This window comes from Argiope bruennichi, chromosome 9 (assembly GCF_947563725.1).
Source record: "Argiope bruennichi chromosome 9, qqArgBrue1.1, whole genome shotgun sequence".
In the NCBI taxonomy this organism is placed as follows: Eukaryota; Metazoa; Arthropoda; class Arachnida; order Araneae; family Araneidae; genus Argiope; species Argiope bruennichi.
Genome location: NC_079159.1, coordinates 125663133 through 125678039, shown reverse-complemented (window position 1 = coordinate 125678039; position 14907 = coordinate 125663133). Strand labels below are relative to the sequence as shown.

General features: G+C 31.3%; 2 protein-coding genes across 3 annotated transcripts in view; one reads left to right on the top strand and one right to left on the bottom strand.

Moving 5' to 3' along the window:
* LOC129983705 (cysteine-rich PDZ-binding protein-like) overlaps positions 1-14907 on the bottom strand; it is a 46929-nt gene that overhangs the window by 4885 nt on the left and 27137 nt on the right. The window lies entirely within an intron of this gene.
* The window catches only part of LOC129983704 (juvenile hormone acid O-methyltransferase-like), a 31524-nt gene continuing 19181 nt past the window's right edge, over positions 2565-14907 (top strand). The window contains exon 1 of one of the 2 annotated variants that reach the window (XM_056093295.1): positions 2565-2656. The gene's annotated coding sequence lies outside the window, so the exon portion shown is untranslated. Of the gene's footprint in view, positions 2657-11155; positions 11240-14907 lie in introns of those variants that run through there. The other variant, XM_056093296.1, reaches the window with a different exon arrangement.

Here is a 14907-nt window from a genome sequence, read left to right as displayed (position 1 = left end):
CACCCAGACAAGCAAAAATAAGCTCAGTGGGCTCCCGATTCAAATTTCACTCATTACAAATGTCTGAGATTTTAAATGGGGGCTCCTGAGATTTGTGGGTTGCTAAACTTAGATATACATTTAGATACACATTTCCATACAAAAAAATCGGTTTCAGGCGACCGAAATTAGATATCTTTTGAAAATTACAGATATGTTTACATTTAATCACCATAGATTGTTTATATAGGACAAAGAATTGGGATATTTATCTGATGAGCACTCTTACATATGAAAAATATTTTTTTTAAAGTTTAAAAGCTTTATCTTTCACCACGCTTTGATAATTTTGATGGATGGCGTCGACACAACAGCATACGAGTGGCATAGGAACTTCGCTGAGCGATGCTCACATCCAGCCAATATCATAGTTCAAGAGAATTTTTGTACTTCATCTTCAATTCCCGCAAAAACCTGAAAATTTGCTTCTTACAAAAAATTTCATATATTTTGCTGTCATTACTTTCGTTACTTGCTGACTTAACTAACCAAGATGGGCGATTATCGTTCATTGTATACTAATGCCAAAACAAACTTTTAGTAACTAGTATCCAGCACTGATTTTTTTAAAAAAAATTTCGATGAACGAACAAATGACATTGAGATTTTCTTGCTTTTTTAAAAAGAAATGACGCAATCTTAGTTCCTTAAGATGCGATTTCTTATCAATCAATGAGCATTGCAAATAATATGCTTCCTGATTGTAGCCACAAAATTCGATTTCTTGAAAAAAAATCACATTATTAATTACTATATTGCTTACTTATTATTTTGGCGGAAGTTACTTCGAATTACGTAGGTTATCATGAGTTCTTTTAAGAGTGAAATGTCACGAGAGACCACAGAATTAGAAAGCAAATCGACTTCACCTGCAATGTCCATTGAGCGCTTTCTATTATGGTTTTCATTTTTTGTGCGGCTAAGCTTAAATTTTTTTTCAACTTTTATTTAATAGAACATATATTTTATCGATGATCTAAATTTATTCAGAAACTGAAATTATGGCTCGGAATAGAAATCAGATTGAATGTCCCGTTATAATGAGCCAAATTGAGCTTAGCTGTATTGCTTTACCTACGCTCGAAGGTGCGAAAACAGAGCTGAGATGTTTACAACTGAAAGTGATTGAAATTTATGAAGAGACTACAATCACGACCAAAGAACAAATCTAGTTCTTCACCCCTTAAGAATAATTATTTTAATGTAAAGAGCATGAAAAGTGAATGAAACTAATTAAATCTACCCATATGGAGAGGATTTCCAAAATAAATTTCAAACTTTTAGAGAAAAACTTCTTGTTGTTGCAGCATGAAAGTGTATGGACTGAAATTGCGCACGCGTAAGAAATCACGAAAAATATCACTACAAAAAATAGTATTTACAATCAGCCAGGGATCTGACCATTAATACTATGGATCTATAAACAACTGAACAGCTCAAAAAGAAACTGCAACGGAGAGCGAAAAAGATGAAATTTAAAAAACTGCATTCGCGTTCAGCTAAGCGCTGAAAACCCTTCTGAAGATTTACATTTTAGAAACTTTAAAACAGAAATTAGAGAAGAAAATAAAGAAGTTTGTAATTTGGACGTTGTCACTGACATAAATGCTAAAGCATATTCAACTTCCTAAGTAAAGTTAAAATTTAGAACAAATGCGGGAACAAGCGGATCCTTCAGCCATCGGTATTGTTACAGCATAAGTTCATGCTCTCAGATAAGGGAAAACAGTGGATGAAAACTTTCAAATAATTGCTGACAGAATTAAAGTAAGGAAGAGATTGAAATCCAGACGTAACTTTCACTAGCGATCATTGAGGGACAGTAGTGGAATTCTCAACGGTAAGAGAGACTGAAAATAAGAAAAATGATAGATGGTCGTCGAAAAATGAAGGATACGCTTTCGTTCGTCAAAAACTTGGTAATGTCGATTTCATTCCCCTTTCATGATCAAAACACTTCGAAGCGGAATTTGAATAAACTTATTGTAATAGTTAGTTACAATTTTTTTTTAAGCACAAAATGGAATTTTTTCAAAAAAGACACCTACGCAAATACACTTAAAAAATAAAACCTTATCTATATATAAAATTTGGTCCAAATCGTTAGAGCCGTTTCCGGGATATACGAAATAAATATATAGACAAGAATTGCTCATTTAAAGATAAGTTATGGACTTATGATTTAATATAACAAATATTTATAGTTTATATATGATATATCGTTTAATATATATTGCATAATTTCCATACAATATACCAATACAAAACAAAAAAATTTTGAAAGAGAAACAGTGAATAATAATACGGAGGGCGACCAACAGAGGCGCAGACGCAAGAGGTCAAATGGGGTGAATAGAAACAGCGGGATTCCTCGCGAGTTGCATTCAAAGAAGGAGGTTACCATATTTGAAAATAGAGTGGGGGTGAAAAACCGCTTTTGCGGGGTGTCAACATATGGCGAAGGTGAGGGGGAGGATAAGGGAGCTAACCTTCAAGGAGGGGGAAGACGCATTCCCTTTTTCATACTCTCCAAGTGAAGCACATGCGCTTTGCTCCATTATCATTACCTCACAATTGACATAACTGCTGACGGCTTTCGCAATTTTTGATTCACAAGGTAGGCAAAGAACCTTTACTATTTTACTATTGGTACATTGAAACGTGAACTTAACACGCTCAAATGTTTCTTTCGACACAAAATTCGATGCTGTAAGAAGTGAGATGAATCCAAAATATGCTACGGTAACAGAATAACTTAAACTCATACTTTATCCATATGACTGACTGTATCTGACTAGTTTAAAAGCCAATATTTAGCCAAATGGTACATTTTAAAAAAAATATTTTGTTTTAAAGTCCAATTTTTTAGGTTTTTAAATTTGTTTTTCTTCAACAATAAATAGAAATCGAGATATAGATTTTTTTTTTTTATATAATAAAGCACTGTAGTCGAAAATGAAATCGTAAGTTAGCATTTTCAATCATTTTATCAAGTGCATGCCATTCTGAATTATAAATTGGTTTATAATATATTTTATCAGCAAACCACATAAATCTGAATAAGTTTTGGACGGCGTTTAAGCCAGAAACATGGGCAATTACATCAGCTTTTCGAACATTGTTTGTGATTACAAAACGTCGGCGCACACCCATTTCATCCATGTTTTTATTAGTTTCCGTAAAGCAGTTGCCATTTCATTTTTAATCTTTTTCAAATTACTTTTTAATTTCAAGTTTTAAAATGGGTGAATACATTTTTTATACATCAAAGAATATAAAATTTCACAGAAACCCGCATTTTTTTTCCCAAACAACCTTTTATGAATATTTCATATATAAGAAAACTTGTTCTCAACATCATTCTGATATGGTAAAAGAGAAGATGTCGAAATTCCTGTATTAGATGCTGAAATACTAATGTTATAACGTTTTAATGTTGATTGAATGAATTAGCACTAATTACTCTATATAGTCAGCTTGCTCTATATTTGCATCATTTTCCAATTTTTGTTTCAACTATAGAAACTGTTCTTTCTCGAAAAGTAGTGCAACTTCTAAGGATCAACACACATTGGACATGTATGCGCACTTAAATTTATTTGAAAGGGTTTTAATGCTTATAGAAATTTTGTGCTACTCTGAATTTGCTATCTTTTTTCCTAAAAAAAAAGTTCAGAATGAATGAAATAAAACTGCTTTATGCTTTTATTGTACTTTTCTATAAAAAGGGTATTAATAAAAATAAAGAATAGTTTTGGCGTAAAAAGAAATGAAGAAACCGGAAATGCTACAATATGAGAAATCGCCGCAGCTGGGACATGATAAATTTCATCACTCAATGGATGAGGTGCAAATTTTGCAAAATAAAAAATACGTCTTCACAACATGGAGCAAAACACTGGTATGAAACTAACAATGATCTGAAATATGGAAGGATGTTGGATCATTATGTCGAGACTTAATAAATATTTGAGTGCTTCGAGAATTTTCGCTGACTTTCGTATTCAGAATACGGAGACGAAGTCTTTAAGAGTTATAATCATGGAAGGTCATCTCAATTATAAAGCCAGTTTACATGAAGTTATATGACCATTAGTTTTAAAAATATTGTAGGATTAAAAATGCAGAAGACAATTTTAACGTTCTTTTATAGATCATTTTACCATCACCCCCCTAAAAAGATACATATATCATATTACAAATTCTATGTTTCGAGGCATCAGTATCTATAATACTAGTCAATGATAGATTTTTGGCTATTTTAGGATTTTTTCATGAACTGGGAATGACTCCTGACCAATATAAATGACAAGACTATATGAACCTCGATAACGAGATGATCTTTATTCCAAATTCACTGGCTTTGATAAGAAAAATGTTGCTAGAAAAAAATTATCCCCAAAATGCGATACAGTTATTATTATTAAGGAAGGCACAGACCACACATGTCACGAATTTGTAAGGAGGTAAACAAGTCTATTTTAAATACAAATCAAATACAAACTTTTTGTTTTTTGAAAAAATTATATTTTGTAATAATTTTTATACGTAATACTTCAAAACCTTATGAAAATCTAGAACACTTGTTACTTTAAGTGTTCTAAAGGTAATGAATAAAAGATATAGTTTTGAACTGAGTCGTTTTTGTTATACATCTGCCTAATAAAGTTTCCAACTAGGATTTTTGCGACAAATACAAATAAACTTGATAGGCCATCACTTTATTGAAAATGCAACTATTTCTTAGATCTAAGTTCAATGCCTTTACCATAGCTATGAGTACGATGTATAGAAAAACGATACGATGTATATATAATTTGAATATAGGAATTAGAATTGTAGAAGGTTTTTCTTCAAGCCATTAAACAAATGATGAACCCATGAAAGCAGTTCGAATTTTAGGGCAACAATGTCATCTATTGTTAAAAATCAAGCAAAAACACCGTCAAAATCGCACGGCAATAAAACTGATATCATAAAAACACATTTAAAAAATTGAAATGACATAAAATTTACTTTTGTGCAATACTATTTTTGAAAGTGATCGCTGAAAAATGCCAACATTCAGCTTCATCTTTCATCATTATATATATATATATATATATATATATATATATATATATATATATATATATATATATATATATATATATATATATATATATATATATATATATATATATATATATATATATATATGGGTGTGTGTCAAATGATCTGGCTTGCAGAGTGCCAACACATACATTCGCCTTTATAATAAGTAGAGACTAGCTTCTTTTGACGACCAGCTGCTTTCTCAAAGGTATGGGTTGCATTTAATATCCATTCAATTGAAACATTAAAGTGACTTACATGGGCTCTTTTCACATGAATGGAAACAAATCCCATTCGACATCCTTGTTCTCAGAAGCGCGTCCGTCTCTCTTCTCACTTTCATTCGTCAAGCAAATGACAAATATGAAACAGAAACCTTTTCCCTTAGCTTTTAATAGCGGGAAAAAAATCATGCGGTTCAGTATTTGATGAAACAATGGAAATGAATTTTATGACAACAATGCCATCTATTGTAGAAAATGAAGCAAACAAAGCAAGAATGAAAAGAAAAAACTGCCAACATTCATTTTTTTGAATGAATATTCATTTGTTATCACAGAGAAGATAGTTCATTCCATTTGAAAATGGTAAAAAAAGCGTTGCGCAATAATCCTTACTGCAGTGATGTCAGAGCGCGTCAACGTTCCGCTTCATTTTTAATCATCAAGGCGCACGTTGTTATCGTCGTCAATATCAGACCATCATATGGAATGATGAGGACGCCAAAACCAATCTTCGGAACATTTCAAAAACGGATTATTAATTATATTCGGTAGTGTATGCGATTGCGAATCTAGTTCTGGAATTCTAATATTCTTATATACGTTTGAGTGAACTGCCCGTTTTCTTGCAGTATAAAGACTCATTGGTTTAAGAAAAATTTTCGGAAAAAAAAAAGGCTCTTAATAAAGTGAGGGAAAAAAACGAACAAACATAAAAACCCTACTTTAATGCGGTGGTAATCACCTTCCAAATCTAAGATTGACTGACACTCTTTTGGTAGTTTTTCAAAGTCTTCAGTCTAGAAACTGGATGGCTACGAGTCCAAAAACAAATCAACCTCATTTCAGTAGTAGTGTAGAACCGAAGATAACATCAGCAAGAGGTAGCTGCAGGTGTGAAATAAGGTAGAAGTCCGAAGGAGCGATATCAGAACTATGTGGTGGGTATGGCAGAAGATCCCACTCGAATCTGTACAGAGTATAGCTGGTGAATGCAGACATATATGATCTTGCGTTATCTTGATGGAACAGTACCTTCTTGCGAGTTTTGCCTTTACAGCAGGGTGAACACGGACTGGCATATCGCTGTACACTTACTGCCGAGAGTTTTGCCTTTTTTCTAGATATGCTTATTGGATAATACCACGGCCATCTCACCACATACAAAGCATGATCTTTTTGTTACTCAAATGGCGCTTTGCGGCACTGCCGACGGACTCACTGAGCGCAGACCAACCCCCTTTTCGGCTTGTGTTGCTAAAGTAAATTCACTTTTCATCACAAGTGAAGGTTCAGAATGTTGCTCCTGCGTTGATATTTGAGCAGATGAGTGCAGGCTTGAAAATGTCTGTCCTTTTCTGTTTGAATCAGCTCATATGGCGCCCTGTGAATGAATTTGAACGTCACTGGGCGACTAACACCTAACTCTCGAGTGGTTGAATACTGACTGATCTTCTTACGCAAGTTTTCGCAGGAGGGCCAAATGAACATCAGTAGGCCAGCCACATGGTTCTGTTTCTTGAATGTCATAGTCCTTATTTTTGAACTTTTAGTACCAAACCTCCACAGTGTCATATGCTATAACAGTAGTATTTAAATCTGTACTGTATTCGGTGACATTCTGTAGCTAATATTTTGCAAGAGAACTGGAAGTAAATGATGTTTTTAATCTGGTAGCGTGACATCTCCATTTCAGACGCCTTGTACTTAATCGACACAGTGTTATAAAGCAAATCTCATTCTTTCAAATGCCAAAAATTTTTTCAACAAAATGGGAGCAAACACGCCAACGCGAACTGTTTGCGCAGATGATATTAGCGGTGAGCGGTGGTGGGAAACTTTCGTTACAAAAAATTATTTTGGGATGAGTCACATGATTTTTGAATCGTGATTGGATAACGAGAACGACGTTTAAACTAAACATTCATTTGCCTTTCAAATTTCCCCGCATTCACCTGCGGAAAATTATTTCAATCCAACGAATGTATCGCTTCTAAGTCCATTACACGGCGGTTCTTCGAAAGAATTGAATTTCGAGGATGGAATCTAATTGGTCAGAAACCAAACGTTTACTATAAGGTCAATACTGTTCTTCACAGTTATTAAAGACAAAGAGTTTTATTATGCCACATGAAATATACTATATATAATTCTGTCTTGCTAAATTATAAAAAGACACTTATTTGAAATAAAATTTAAAGATGGATTTATTCAAAATATTTCCTCTCAGAAACAACATTTTGAGCAACAAACACCAATGTTGCAAAGCGGAAAAAAAAAAAAAAAGTCTCATTGTTTTGATACGATTCAATTAACAAACCGAGAGAAGCGGATGGGGAAATATCACAAGTGATTCAAGTTTCTTTCGCTGGCCTAGCAACATGTGGACGAGTACTATCGTATTTGAAAATAACCTGTCATGTTTTACGCCACATTTTGGAATGTTTCTCCTTTAGCAGAAGAATCTAAGAAAAGATATACTCTATCATATGGATTTCGAACATGGTTATTTTTGTGCATAAATAATATTTTTGTGCATTCTTTAAGTTGAGAAATAACATATTAAAAAAATCCACAAGCATTATTATTTTTGTTTTATGCTTTTAAAAACTTACATTTTTTCATATACATTTTTCTTAAACTTTTACTTTGTTATTTCAAGTATATTCGCTTCCCTTTTCTGTTAAATATACAGTCCGGAATTTTTTGTAGAAACCTTCACAAATACATATATATACCGAGTGTCCCAAACATGACTGATAGATTTTGAAAATAAATAAATAAATGGTGGAATGCAATGGAAATGTATACTTCGTCACCTTATGCTTCTGCAAATCAGGAAATTTATTCTACCAATTGTAAATTTAGTTGACATTGTCATCGACAGGTGGCGCTACAAAATAGAATTCCGATATGAAAATGTTGCAAGGATTGTTGCAAAAAATTAAACAACGATGTCTTCAATAACTCCCATTTGCAGCCACAATGTGGTGCAGTCTGAGGCGAAGATTTCCAGACACCTATGCAAACAGGGCAGATGGAATTGTCTCACACGCAATAAAGATCTACTGTTTCATTTCCGGAAATGTTTCTTGAGTTTGGCGGTACACTAGGTCTTTCAAGTATCCCCGAAGAAAAAAAAGTTACATGGCATCAAATATGGCGAATAAGGAGGCCATGAGATGCCACATTCCTAGTAGTTGTCATAATCAATTTCCACTACAGATCATTGCAGTGTTCGCTTAAGAAATGAACAAGCGAAGGCGTTCACATGAACGAGTACCATCTATAGACTATAGAAGGACTATACAAGAGATGTGCTCACGGAATTTCCGGGAAAAGAAATAGTTCCAAAATGTCCACCAGATGGACATTTGGAAATTCCAATGTCCACCAAGTTCCAAATGTCCACCGGAAAATCATTACATTTAAAACAGTAAACGACCAAAACGGAAATAATGTTAACAGTTATCAACTAGTTTCTAATCGCATTGTCACCGAACCATATTAAGTAAAGGTAAGAAAAAAAAATAAAACAATACGCTGTTTGACTTAAAAAAAAACAGTTTAAAGAAACAAGAACAGACTAGGACGAAACTGCACAAGAAGAGAAAGGTTCAAGTCGATGGACAGTGTGTTCAACAGCAGATCGTAACTGATCAGTTGCGATGCTTCGCAACTGTTTATGGAGTTTCCATCTTTTCCCGGTTTTGCATTTTATTACTCATAATTCTTGTTCTGGATTTTTAATATTGTTTCTGTATTCTGTTTCGGTCTTTTTTTTGTGTTAAATTTAATGTTTTTCCGGAAAAGGCGCCCTTCGGTAGACATTTTGGAGTTTATTATTATTATTATTTCGTGAGCGCATTTTATGTATAGTCTATACACCATATTTCGTTGCATTCCGTTCACCCGTTTGCGTTGTAGGATGCTGTTTACAGGGGAAGTTTCATTACAACCACAATGTATATTATTTATACTACTAATGTTTAAAAAAATTTCAAAAATGACATTCTTATTGCCCGAAGAAGGAAGAGACAGATTATTTATTATAAGAAATAAATATAACAAGTTTAATTCGTCAGAAATTGTAGAAGCTGCAATTTTCTTATTCACTTAAATAATAATTTTTGAAAAAACAAAGTTCCAAATTCATCTAGTAAGAACACTAAGAAGTGGCATATCAAGTTTAATTGCCTATAGAGATGTGGATATATTAAATTTTTTTTTTCTAATTTCTAATAAATATACATCCAAGTATACCTGATCAAATCCATCAACTGAATTTCAGTTTAAATAGATAACATGTGAATATCCTTTCAGTGGGATTATCAAAATATTCATAGAAGTTTGTAAACTATCATAACTGCGGAATTATTAATTATAAAGTTTGTTTCTATTCAATTCGCTTATTTCAGGGATTGGGACATACACGAGATTCCTTTCTCGAATTTTTCCTAGCTTACACAAAATGGAAAATGCTCCATAATGCAGAGAAAAACAAACATGGGCGGGTGTTGATGAGTCATCAAATCAATCCGAAATTTGATGCAAACAACTTTACTTTCTCGTCTACAAAGTACAGAGAACTAGAATCGTTATTAGAGAATCGAATGAGCGACTTGGACGAATTTCAAAGTTTTAGACCTGCCTGAATTCGAAAAATATATTTTCGGTATAATGTCTGCCTGCGACAAAGATAACTCTGAAACGCTTTGAGCTAGATGGATGAAATATGGAATGCGATATTTACACCAAATTCGTATATATCTATCAAATTTTGAGTAAATATAAATTCAGAGGAAGTCTGAATAGAAGTTTTAATGATAGCGATGATTAGAGCCAGACGGATGAAATTCGGCACGCAGATTTAGCTTCTGTAGTGTAGATACCTATCAAAATGTTAGCCAAATCTAACAAGAGGTTGAACGTCCGTACCCACGGAAGCATTTAATCACGACAGCTCAAAAACGCAATAACCAAATACATCGAATTCGGCATGTGATTTTGTGACGGCAGGTGCAGTTTCATGCCGGTTAGAATCGGGTGGGAAAACGCAAATTCGATTTTCGGATATTATTAAAAAAATGACAGGGATTAACCCCACCCACTGACTGGCAGACATAACTCGAAAAACGTGATTTTAGTCAGCTTTGAAACGAGGATATTCATCAAAATTTTAAATTCAAATTTTCTGTCTTTGAATTAAAAAAAAAAAAAAAAAAAAAAAAAAAAAAACTTTGCGTTTCCCCCCCTCCTCACCTTTTATTGTTATTGTTCCTGTTTATTACAATAAAATAGAGCGATTAGGAAATACTTGAACAGACAATATTTTTGCGACTCAGATTTTAAAGGCAATGAATGAAAATGTATGGATAAATGGCAGAAGGGGGAAAAATAATAAAAATAAATAAAGAAAAAATTCACTCCATTTCGTTAGATGAGCTAGAGTAGAACCTAAAATACACCCAAATACGCTTGATAACTGCAGACATGCTAATAAACCTCTTTTAGAACTTATAAAAATAAAATAAATAAAAATAAATGAGTAGCGCCTTTTTTTGGAGATTCCATTGAAAAAGGGATTTTCTGTATTAAAAAAAGGGGGGAAGGAAACCTTAAAAGTGCGCCAATAGGGAATTTTGCCCCTACACTAAAATAAAATAAAAAAAAATCATGCAAATACAAAAATAAAACAAGAAAAGGACAAGGATTCGACAGCGGACTCACCCCCCCCCCTTCCTCGACGACGTAAGGATTGCACTTGGCCCCTCCCATTACCATTTCTGATGATTATGTATAAAAAGGGATAACAGACCTTAATTTCATCTTATCTGTCCGGCAATTTGAAGAGTAAATTTGAAGAACAAATTTGAAGAGCAAAGGTAAGCAATCAATTATAAATGCTTTTTATTTGCGTATGAAAGCCGATTTTTTGTTTGTTCCATTTGAATGAATTAAAATATTATTTTAAAATTGAATATGATATTCTGCTCGGAAATACTGAAAATAAGAACGCCCATTCAGGCGAGTTAATCATCTAAATTTTTAGTAAATTTGATTACTAGCATCTTAGCGATTTACAATCGCTAAGTTTATTTAAACAACTATAAAATGAAATCGCATATTTTGGAAAAGCATTACGAAGTGAGATATAATTAAAATGAAATGTTATGAACTTATTTTTTCCCTTTTTCATTCACGCTCTTTTTTTTCTAGCAAATAAGAATGAATTTTTATAGGAATTCAAATTATTATTTATCACAACGCTTATTGCATATTAGATAGAAGTGTGGGGGAAAAAAGAAGTATAATAATTTTATTTTCTTAAGAAAGCTGTTTCTTATAAAAAGAACACGTACTGAAATAATTTTCCATTAAAACTTTCAAAATTGTTTCATAAGTTAAGTGTTTTGTTTTTAACAAGGTTTTTATACAGTTTGAGAAAAATATTTTAATTCATAAAAAAGTAATATTCATTAAAAAAAGTAATATAATTTATCTAATTACAAAAATTTGAAAAAAGCTCTGGATTTATTTATAAAATTATCAATATTTTTACGCTGAAATCTAGTCACTAAAATATAAAGTATGAATACCAATTTAATTAACATTTAACGACATTTAGTATTAATATAATGGAAGAAATTCTACACAACCTATTCATATAAAAATTATCCGTTTTAAAAGAATTTCTCTGTTAAGAAATTATTAATATTATTGCTCGATTCTTTAACTGAGTTAACTTAGAATTCATAGAGTCAACGGCACTTAAAATATAAATATTAAAAGTTCAGAAATTTTTAATTTTTTACAAAATACGAAATATTGCAACACTAAATTTTTTAGTTATTTAATATTCAGGAAATTTTACATAAGGGACAAAACTGTTGAAACAAATAAACAATAGAAAAAATTTCAAATGTAAGCGAAAAAAGTAAAATAAAATTAGAACCCTAAGCAGCGATTTAATTTTCGGTATCTTTCAGAAAATAAATCTGCTTTAATTCTATTCATTTTTAAACCTAGTCCTCGTTTATCAGAAATTTCAGATGATTAAAATCAGATAGCAAAATAAATTGAGCTGTTGACAAAAATTACAAAAAGGCATTTCTGGATATAATACAAATATTGTAAGTAGCAATTCACTGTTATAGAATAGGATCGGTCGGAAAAGAGAGAGAAAATATCAATAATGGTTCCGACAATGATTTCCATGTTTGTTTTCAGTTTTCGATTAGTGATAAAAATAAATTATAAACACTTTTGCAACAGTTGTAGTCATAAATGAATAAATTGTCTTAAATATAGTCAGAGCAGAGCTTAATAAAAAACATCGAATAAGCAATTAAGGAAAATTAGAATAAAATAATTCTTTTTACTAAATTTTGAAAATTTCAAAATTTATATCCCGAATTTAGATCTAGATACAGTCCGTTTCACGTAAGGCAATTTAAAGACACTTGAAAATGAATCGTTTGATACGTGAAAGGCAAAGTATATAAGGGAGAAGGCTCATTTTTATTTTCTGCATCTTTTTTTCGTAATAATGCTCCAAACAATTATTTTCTCTTTTATTGCAATAAATAAAATGTACATGCTGATAAGGGTCAAATGCCTGACATCATGAGTGATACTTGGCTGCTATTTTAAAAGCTAACGTTATTTATTCTCATAACAAAGTCTGCATTCATTCATTTCAGTATGATTATTCAATCTCTAAAATAGGCGTTTTGAGAACATCGACAGCATTTGAAAATTGAAATGCTAACATTGAGTACCTTGCAAAATATTAATTAAACACAAATTTGTTACGTAATTTTTTTAAAATGAAAGATTATTTTCTAGATTAATTTTTAAAACTTTTGAATGTTTTTTTTAATCCTCATTTTTAAGATTTATAAAGAGTTTCAGATTGATTCTCGAAGATATTAGTTGTTTCGTTTTGATCTAATGAAGTAAGTTAAAAAAAACGTCATGTTGCTTTTTCAAAGGTAACGAATTTAATATGAATATAAAATAGCCAAAACGGGAAAAGAATGATATTTTAACAAGATTTACTTTACCTTATTGAAAAACTCTGTTAAAAACAAATAATCAATTTTTGAATCTATTTGAAATAAAAGAAAGCTTGAAAACTATTTTCAGGTTTTAAGAAATGAAAGGAAATCGAACTTCAAGGATAACAATGGCTTGCATTATATTTCATATTGTAAATATATATTTGTTACCACTTAAACAGCTTAAAAACATACTTAAAAATATTAATAATTTATGAAAATAGTTAACTGTCAGCAGTTCTTAAAAATGATTTGGGCTAATTTAACATTTTCTAAATGTTTTGGTGTGTTTTCTTATTTTAATCAAAAATAAAGATACAGACAATAGAAAGTTTGTGTATTATAATAATTGAAGTAAAAGAATCTTTCCTTCATTAAAATACTTGTTCGCGCTTTAGCATTCCACCGTCTGTTGATATAAAATATATTTTTTATCTTCTTGAACACGTTGTTCAGATGGTCCAATGTCTGATTTCATATATTATAACTTTAATCTTATCATGTTCTATTTCAAATTCTGCTGATACATATCGATCATTTTGTGACTATTTTTCATTTGGAAGGAACATGAAAATAATAATATATCTCCAAGGTTGGATATTTCATCTTTTATTAAATAAAGAATACAACTTAATTCTTACGGGTTTCAATTACAATATTTTAACATTTTAAGTTCGCATAACATTTGCTAAGAAAGGGGAGAGAAAGTAGCATGAAAATAATACTATTTTATCATTTTTTTTCCCGCTTTAGGTAATAGATGGAAAAGTGCTTATAAGAAAGTCTACAATTCTATTTCTTTTTCTACACTTTAACAGTTCTACAGAATTTTTACTAATAAATAAGGAGAATATATGTGTGTGTAGGTGCTCTAAAAAACATATCATCAGATGTATTTTAGTAAGTGAAAATGTGAAACAAAGAATATTTTTTTTTAAAAATTTTACTTTGAATTTTAATCAATTAAAATACAGCTAAATATTGATGTTTATATTTCTGTTTTTTTAAAAATATTATATTATGGTATTTGTATCAATTGAAAATACATAGAATTGCTTTATTCATTATTTATCTGTCAAGTAAATACTTTTTCTAGATTTTAATAATTTTTAATTTTTTTTTTTTTTTTTGCATCATTTTCTGTAACATAATATTTTTGCAATGAACTTCAAACCATTTTCATAGTCTCATCAACTATTTAAACGCGTGACTTTCTTCGATCATTGGAAGTGAATCAAGAAAGAACCTATTTATTACTTTCTCATATTTGAAGTATAGAGAAAGGACTACAGTCATAAAAAAAATTCGAACTCGAAGTCTCGACGAAACTCTGAGGTTAGACCTCAATGAATTCGCAAAACACAGTTTTAGAAAATGTCCGTTCTGTTACAAAGATAACTCAAAAACACTATGTGATAGATGGATGCAATTTGGTGCATGGTCTTCACACTCAATTTTGAGCAAAATGTATTCAGAGAAGTCTGGCTATTCTA